The sequence below is a fragment of the Homalodisca vitripennis genome, chromosome 8 (assembly GCF_021130785.1).
Source record: "Homalodisca vitripennis isolate AUS2020 chromosome 8, UT_GWSS_2.1, whole genome shotgun sequence".
NCBI classification, from domain to species: domain Eukaryota; kingdom Metazoa; phylum Arthropoda; class Insecta; order Hemiptera; family Cicadellidae; genus Homalodisca; species Homalodisca vitripennis.
In genome coordinates, this window is record NC_060214.1 from 129531582 (window position 1) to 129540011 (window position 8430).

Below are 8430 nucleotides of genomic sequence, written 5' to 3' on the forward strand. Positions count from 1 at the left end.
TAACAATAAATGCACATTGCGAATGTTGAGTTCAGCTTCAGTATTTGAGCAATATAACAACAAATGCACATTGCGAATGTTGAGTTCAGCTTCAGGAATTCACCTCTTCGTGTAACATCTGAAATCTGAATCTGTCAAAGACTTTTTACTACTGGAATTTGAAATCCATTTCCTTTTGAAGCTATACAAAAAACGGCCAAATATCTTTAAAATTGTAAAAATCACATTATTCTAATTGTTAACTCTACAGGAATGGTAACTTAAACGGCTTCGACAAAAATTTCTTTTAAAATAAAAACCATTCCAAATATTCCATTCGTTAAACGCTCGAACCACCTCCATAGACTTATCTTTGAGCATTTAGAGAGAAACACTTATATAAATCATATAACATGAACCACCAATTCTGAAGACTGAAGATTGAGACTAATACCAGTTGTTGATGTGATAATAATATTTGTATGCAGTTTTCTTTATAAAAGAGAGTACAATATAATCTCTCTCACAGAGTGGTCTAAAATAAATAATACCATAAATTAAGCTCCAAAATTATTAGTCAATCATGAATATTGATCACTTGAAACAATAAACTGTTTACTAAAAGAGGTAAAATTTTCAAACATCAAAATATCGTAACCATAACTGATAAACAGTAACCATAATAAAAAATACACTAAGTTGTTAAGTAACCAGATTATAACTTACGAATGGGTTGCCCTGCAGAGAATGTCCCAATAAACCAGGAAAGTGGAATAATAAAGTGTACCATTACCTTTGTTACGATGATCACTGAGGTCGGAGAGTTACTGCACACTCTACACCACTCTACTGTAGGTACTCTAAATGTACCTAAGCCTAATATGTACCTAATATCACAAATGTAATAACTCACTCAGGATGTGTAAGTAACTTCTAGTCAAAAGTGAAAATACATTTGGGGCGTAAGGGAAAGGTATAACTAAAACACTTGGGGCGATGCCATATAATGTGTCCAATATTATACGGTACATCGATGTAGATACACCCAAAAATGTTAACAATGTTAACAAAAGTCGGATTGTGTTATATTGTATTTGGACCACGCAGAAAAAGATCTTACACACCATCCTTATCGATCTGTTTTCAATGTTAACGTCAGCCAATTCTTACTACTCATTCTAGTGAATATGTAGTACGTCCTTACGTACACCACCGATGTGTCCAATCGGCTCAATAGCAAATAATACAATAAGTTAAGTTACACGACGGTATTTACAATGAAGTCATGATTGGCACCTTAATGTGATTACGGCACAAAACGGCAATAATCTGTATTGGTTGTGGTATTACCATTTCCTTTCTGCAAAAGGAAAATGATTTTACACATTTTTGCTAGATATAATAATTAAGTTTGCTACACATGAAGCTTTTTGTGTAACATTGAAAGTGTGAAAGTTAGAGTAAGTTGTGATTTTAATTTACGAAACGTTGAGCAGAAATGTAAACGACAAACAACAAGATACTATCTGTAAGGTATTCTGTCAACAACATAAAGAGCACCAACGTTTAACATCCGCTACACTGTTTATTGTGCTCCGTATACTGCATTGCGTACTGCTTAATATATTATTACTACACAATACCTCACGACTGTCTCACTCTCTTGCAGTGAATTGTCTCTTCGTACTTCGTAGCTTTTAGAACCTGCAGAAAATGGCATCCGTCTTTCAATCGACCTGAGACTATACGTGTTAAACGAATAAATATAATTTTCTATTTTTTTGAAAATATTTCTCACCTTGTACACATTTTGAGTTCTTCAATAAGTTTCCTCCTTTCTACTTTCCTTTGGTAGCCTACAAGGCGTTGAGGTAAAGTTACGGCTACTCCAGTATAGTGACGACATATGACAGTAACAATACAGGGTGCCGTAACACTCCGAACTCAGCGCCCGCTGTAACAAAGTTAATGGCACACTTCATTACACCTCTAAGAACTTCCCAACTTTATTGCGACATTTTCTTCACTGCGAAGGACCACTCGGGACCTATAACCTTGTTTCTTAACGTTTTTATGTGTTTTGTGTTGATTGCATCTGATTACGTACGATGGCCGCGAGTTACATACGCCATCAGGTCCTAGATCTCAGACTATTAGTTTAAACGTGATATTCCATGTGTAATGATGCTGCCTTGCCTTTCTTAGTTTTAGGACGAACTTATTAATTAATTCCCAAAATAACAATAGTGAGTTTAAACTTTATTTAGTGTTATTTCTTACACACTTATTTGTGACTAGCAGTTAACCACACCTCTACACCCATTTCCTATTGAATAAAAGCTGCGTCATTGGCATATATAAATTGCATAATAAACACTGCTAAAATAAGTTTTGGTGATTGGAAGATAAAGTATTAAAATCTTCCGATAATTTTAAGATTATTCTTCATTAAATTAGACCAATCTTTTGGGACACTGAAATCGGAGAGTGAACTAGTCTTAATGATTACTAAAAAATAGTGAAGAACATTCCATAATATTTAATACATCTAACAATTTCAACAAAAATTTGATATTTTAGGCGAGTGTGATGGTGGAATTTTGAATATATATACATATGGTTTCAGGGAGTGCAAATGACAAATAACATGGTTTTAGGGGGCATATACATAAATAGTTAAGTTCTTAATGTTTTAATGTTCCGTTTGTGTGCTGTGCCTGGATATCTGAAAATATTATCTGTGGCTGGGACTGATAGGGGTATCTGTTATCAGAGCGCTGCGGGCAGAAGTCAGTGCTCCACAAGATATCGCGTACTGTAGGTTGGATCGAGTGTGCGTGACGATCATGGATCAACGATCCACTAGTTCAACCAATCGTAGTGAATTGGTGTGTCGTAAATATTATCTGCGGCTGGGACTGATAGGGGTATTTGTTATCAGAGCGCTGCGGGCAGAAGTCAGTGCTCCACAAGATATCGCGTACTGTAGGTTGGATCGAGTGTGCGTGACGATCATGGATCAACGATCCACTAGTTCGACCAATCGTAGTGAAGTGGTGTGTCGGAGTGTTTTGTCGGGCATGTTAAGAGTTTATGTTTCGACCGACACGAGATTATTTACTTTTTAATAGAACATGGAATTTTTAATAAGTGTATTTGTTCGTCGTGCGGTCGCGTATTGTTTTTAAACCGGGAGACTTTGGTGTTTCGTTGCGACAGAAAAATTCGTAAAAGTAATAAAAAAAGTGTACAATGTTGTAATTTGTAAAAATCGGCCCGGGCAGGTTCTTTTGTTAAAGAACGCGTTTGGACGTACAGACATATTTTGGTTTGGTGACCACGTTGTTACATTTGAAGCCACCGGACAACGCTATATTTCATTGGAGTTTGGCGTTTCTGCACATTCTGTGGAACACACCAATGGTAAGTGCTCTCTATTAATGTCCATTTATATATTTATATTAGGGGTTTATTCGTTTTCATGATTTATTAAGTTTTTTAAACTGTACATAATTGCCTTTACATTACAATTCAATTTATATTTCTGATCAGCCCCTCTAGAATTTGATATTTTACTGATAGATACTATCTCGAGGGATGTTTTGCTTTCGTTGACATCAAGTCCGGGCAACACCGAAGGGTAAAAGGCATGTAATACTTTACTATAGATTTTTATGATAAATTAAAAAATATTTTTACAGTAAAAAATGTAGTTTTATATCAATTGAAGAAATACTATTTGTTATGTAAAAACATTCTGCCTAACAAATGTGTTTTGATTTTAACAGGCTGAGATTAACCGAGTTTAACGTTTTTTCCCCAAAACACTTCTCTAAATTCATGTTGGTTTACAAAATAAAAATGCTTATATGAATCTTGAGACAATCAAAGTAACGTAGAACCTAATATAAATTTATAATTATATAATGTTCAACAGATTAATTTATAAACAGCATTATAGTGCTGTCATATTTGTTATCACTTAAATGAAACTTTCCTTTAACAAGAAGTTATACCTTATTGTGTATGCAATCAGCTCTTTAATATTATAAGTACTACAACTTGTACTATATACCTTACTACAGTTACACTATAACTATTACTAGCTTAGCAAGAGCTAAACAAACCTTTGACATGTAACATATTACACGAAAAAAACCAAAAAACCCTATTCAATAAACTTGGTCCTTGAGATAAAAAAGGTTTGGAAAACCTTGTCGACCGAGCTTAGTTCTATTAAACTAAATTCAAACTAGGAACTAAACTTAACTTATTATTGTACATTCTAACGCAAACCTACATGGATTATGGGGCTATATAAACTCTGGTGTACTACATTTACTATAGATGAACACGAGCTGTTTTCGTTGCTTTAAATTAATAAAATATTTTAAGAATGCCGATGGTCGAGTGGTCTGAGAGATCTAGTCGGACTTGGAAGTGAATAAGAAACAGGGCAGGTTCAAATACTGTCTGTGACTGTGACACTTTTATTAGTACCATAAACCTTACATAGTATCAAATCTCCCTCTAATCTGTTGATACACATAGGCCAGTGAGGATAGAATAAGGCTAAATAGAATCAACCTCTCCAAAGAGAAACATATCTGTTTGAATTCTGTAAAAATTTTTTTGCTTATATTGAATTCTAAATTGGTATCAAACTATAATAGTCCACGTAAGCTACTTAGAGATATAATATTTTGTATCACAGACAAATTATAAAACTTGGAAAAATAAACGAATTCTTCTCAGGCAGGTTTCAATATAGGACGTGACAATAAGAAATTGTCTCCGTTGGTTGAACAAGCGGTTCTGTCAAACCCTGAACTGCCTGCTTCCTCTTCTTCAGTATTTGATATCAATTTCAACTTCAAAATGTATTTATCCAATATAAAATCAGTTAACCTAAATGGGACACACGCTTTAAGTAATAGTAACGATAAATAAAAAAATTGATAATCCTAAACCGAACGCTTTCATAAAAAGTTTGTATTCACAGGAACATTAATGTATTTATCCAATATAAAATCAGTTAACCTAAATGGGACACACGCTTTAAGTGATAGTAACGATAAATAAAAAAATTGATAATCCTAAACCGAACGCTTTCATAAAAAGTTTGTATTCACAGGAACATTAATGTATTTATCCAATATAAAATCAGTTAACCTAAATGGGACACACGCTTTAAGTGATAGTAACGATAAATAAAAAAATTGATAATCCTAAACCGAACACTTTCATAAAAAGTTTGTATTCACAGGAACATTAATGTATTTATCCAATATAAAATCAGTTAACCTAAATGGGACACACGCTTTAAGTGATAGTAACGATAAATAAAAAAATTGATAATCCTAAACCGAACACTTTCATAAAAAGTTTGTATTCACAGGAACATTAATGTATTTATCCAATATAAAATCAGTTAACCTAAATGGGACACACGCTTTAAGTGATAGTAACGATAAATAAAAAAATTGATAATCCTAAACCGAACGCTTTCATAAAAAGTTTGTATTCACAGGAACATTAATGTATTTATCCAATATAAAATCAGTTAACCTAAATGGGACACACGCTTTAAGTGATAGTAACGATAAATAAAAAAATTGATAATCCTAAACCGAACGCTTTCATAAAAAGTTTGTATTCACAGGAACATTAATGTATTTATCCAATATAAAATCAGTTAACCTAAATGGGACACACGCTTTAAGGGATAGTAACGATAAATAAAAAAAATTGATAATCCTAAACCGAACGCTTTCATAAAAAGTTTGTATTCACAGGAACATTAATGTATTTATCCAATATAAAATCAGTTAACCTAAATGGGACACACGCTTTAAGTGATAGTAACGATAAATAAAAAAAATTGTTAATTCTAAACCGAACGCTTTCATAAAAAGTTTGTATTCACAGGAACATTATTTTCTTTACAAACATCAAAAACTAATTTTCCCACAACCCTTATATTTTGATAATTTTAATATTTGGATAACGTTGAATTTCTCAATATATAAAACGTTAATATTATGTTTAACGTTGTTGTATTTGTATTTTTTAACAAAAACTAGTCTTTTCGAATTCTTGTAAGAAGTAGTTGGAACGAAAAGTGATAGTTTGAAATTACTGTCATCGTAATTTTTCGATATTTTATTTTTAAATAAAAATACGTTTAAACATACGGAAAGACAATAAACAAAGTGACATGTGACATATGTTTATATGGTTTTCTGTGTCAACTGCTGTGTCAACATGAAGTTTTGCCAACCTTTAACAAAACACTTTGTACAAGTCGCTTGACTACTTCGTTTCCTGTAGCGTTACTGCAACAACATAAACGAATCGACGTAAAAAGAATACTATGTAGTAGATGAGCAGGAGAATAATCGTGTAACCTACAATACAGAATCGTTACTACTCCCTTGACTCCAATACGACACGTTGGTTAGTCATAAGAATATTTAACCACTTGTACTCTCTGCACCTCTTCCGATATTACTCCATGTAGTAGAGTTCAAACCACTAAATCTCATAAAAAAATATTATGAATGCTCTGAGTAATAAATTAAACCCAAACTCACAAAACTTTCAGCAACACGAGACGGTCATATCATTGTGTTTTTCTTTAACAATGTAATGGTTTAGAACTACCAGTAACGTTCCGTGTTGATGCATGATAATTCATGGGATCTGGTTGAGCGTCAGTGATAGTGAACTTAGGGCGAACTATTATGGCAGAGGAAAGTGTAGAATAGACATTATAAACAAACTAAGTACAATGATATGAAATTTTCACATATAGAATAGTGACACATGCAACTGTCATAGTCGTGAAATGTTGCAAACAATTTCGGAGAAGGCTGTTACGCAACAGGTGGTATGGCGTACTCCTACATTGTACAGGTATTTATAGATCCCATATGATAACCAACACACGCACAAAAATATTTAACAGCACCCTACACAAACTTTAAGATAATCCATCAACCAAGAGAAGCTAAAAACTAGCCATGCATTACAACCGCTAAAAAATTATATCTACATTATTTACTGACCGATGTTTATGATCTAGATGAAAAATGTATCTAATTTAATGTAGCAGCTTACATTATTCTTAAAACATATTTAAGTTTTAATACGTGTACCGTATTAAGCTGCAGGAACTTCTGCCCTCTACCGTCTTGAACCGTAATAACATAATAAAATATACATTTTTCTCATAATTTGAGACTGTAAAAATTGTATACTAAATTGTATCTTCAAAACTTATGCAGTAAGTCAGACCGAACGAAAAGAGATAGACAATTGGTTACATTAAGTTTTTAGCTCGTCGTGGTTAATGTAACAATATCCTACAACTTAAATAGAGTTTTGCTGCGTTGTGTGTGTGTGTGTGTGTGTGTATATATATTTATTTATATTTCAAAGTGTAACCAACTCGAGTCCTTCATTTAAGCTTAATTTAACGGTTTCCCTCCGGTGTGTGTGTGTGTGTGTGTGTGTGTGTGTGTGTGTGTGTGTTCACGCATGGAAAAGTGACGTAACAAATATTTTCATAACAATGAGAGGATTTCAACAGGAAAGATTGCTGATTCAAAACACATGTCATTGTGGTTAATCCTCTCATTGCATGTAGTCTTTTGTTTCTTTAGTTATAGATAAATCCGTCAACTAAGTGATTTCACTAAAGAAAAATTCATGCATATGTTTTGTTTCGAGCCACAAAATGTAATGTTTTAATTTGTTGGTAAAGTATTTAGCTCATAAAATATGAATATTTCAACGTTTATATTCCTACAATTAACAAAGGCAATCACGTTTGATGTTTAAAATTGTAGTATACTCGTCAGTATCGTTTGTATTATTTAAGCAACAGATTTTTGCTATCGTTGTAATACACACACACGCAAACACACACACACACACGCGCGCGCGCGCGCACGCACACACGCACGCACGCGCACGCACGCAAGCACGCACACGCACACGCACACGCACACACACACACACACACACACACACATATATACATACATATACATATAATATATATATATATATATATATATGATATACATTAGATCTTAAGAAGTAAAGGCTATAAATAACCTCATTGTCGATCACACCTAGATCATTACAATATACACATTAGCAAACTTATAAAACTTTGTATTTCTTGTATGAATTTCAGTTTGGCCACTCAAAACATTAAATTTAACTGACATTTATATTTTTGTAATAATATAATAATGGTTATTTGACCCTTAATAAATCTTCTTAATATGTTCCATCAATACTTATTGTCCAACAGGGAAGAAATAGTATAGGGGTCAAAATAATTAGGATTTCAGACACCATCGATATTTAACAATTAGTATTACATCGTTAACAGGATTCAGAAGCCTTTTATTAATATGTATATCGTAAATTAAATATTAT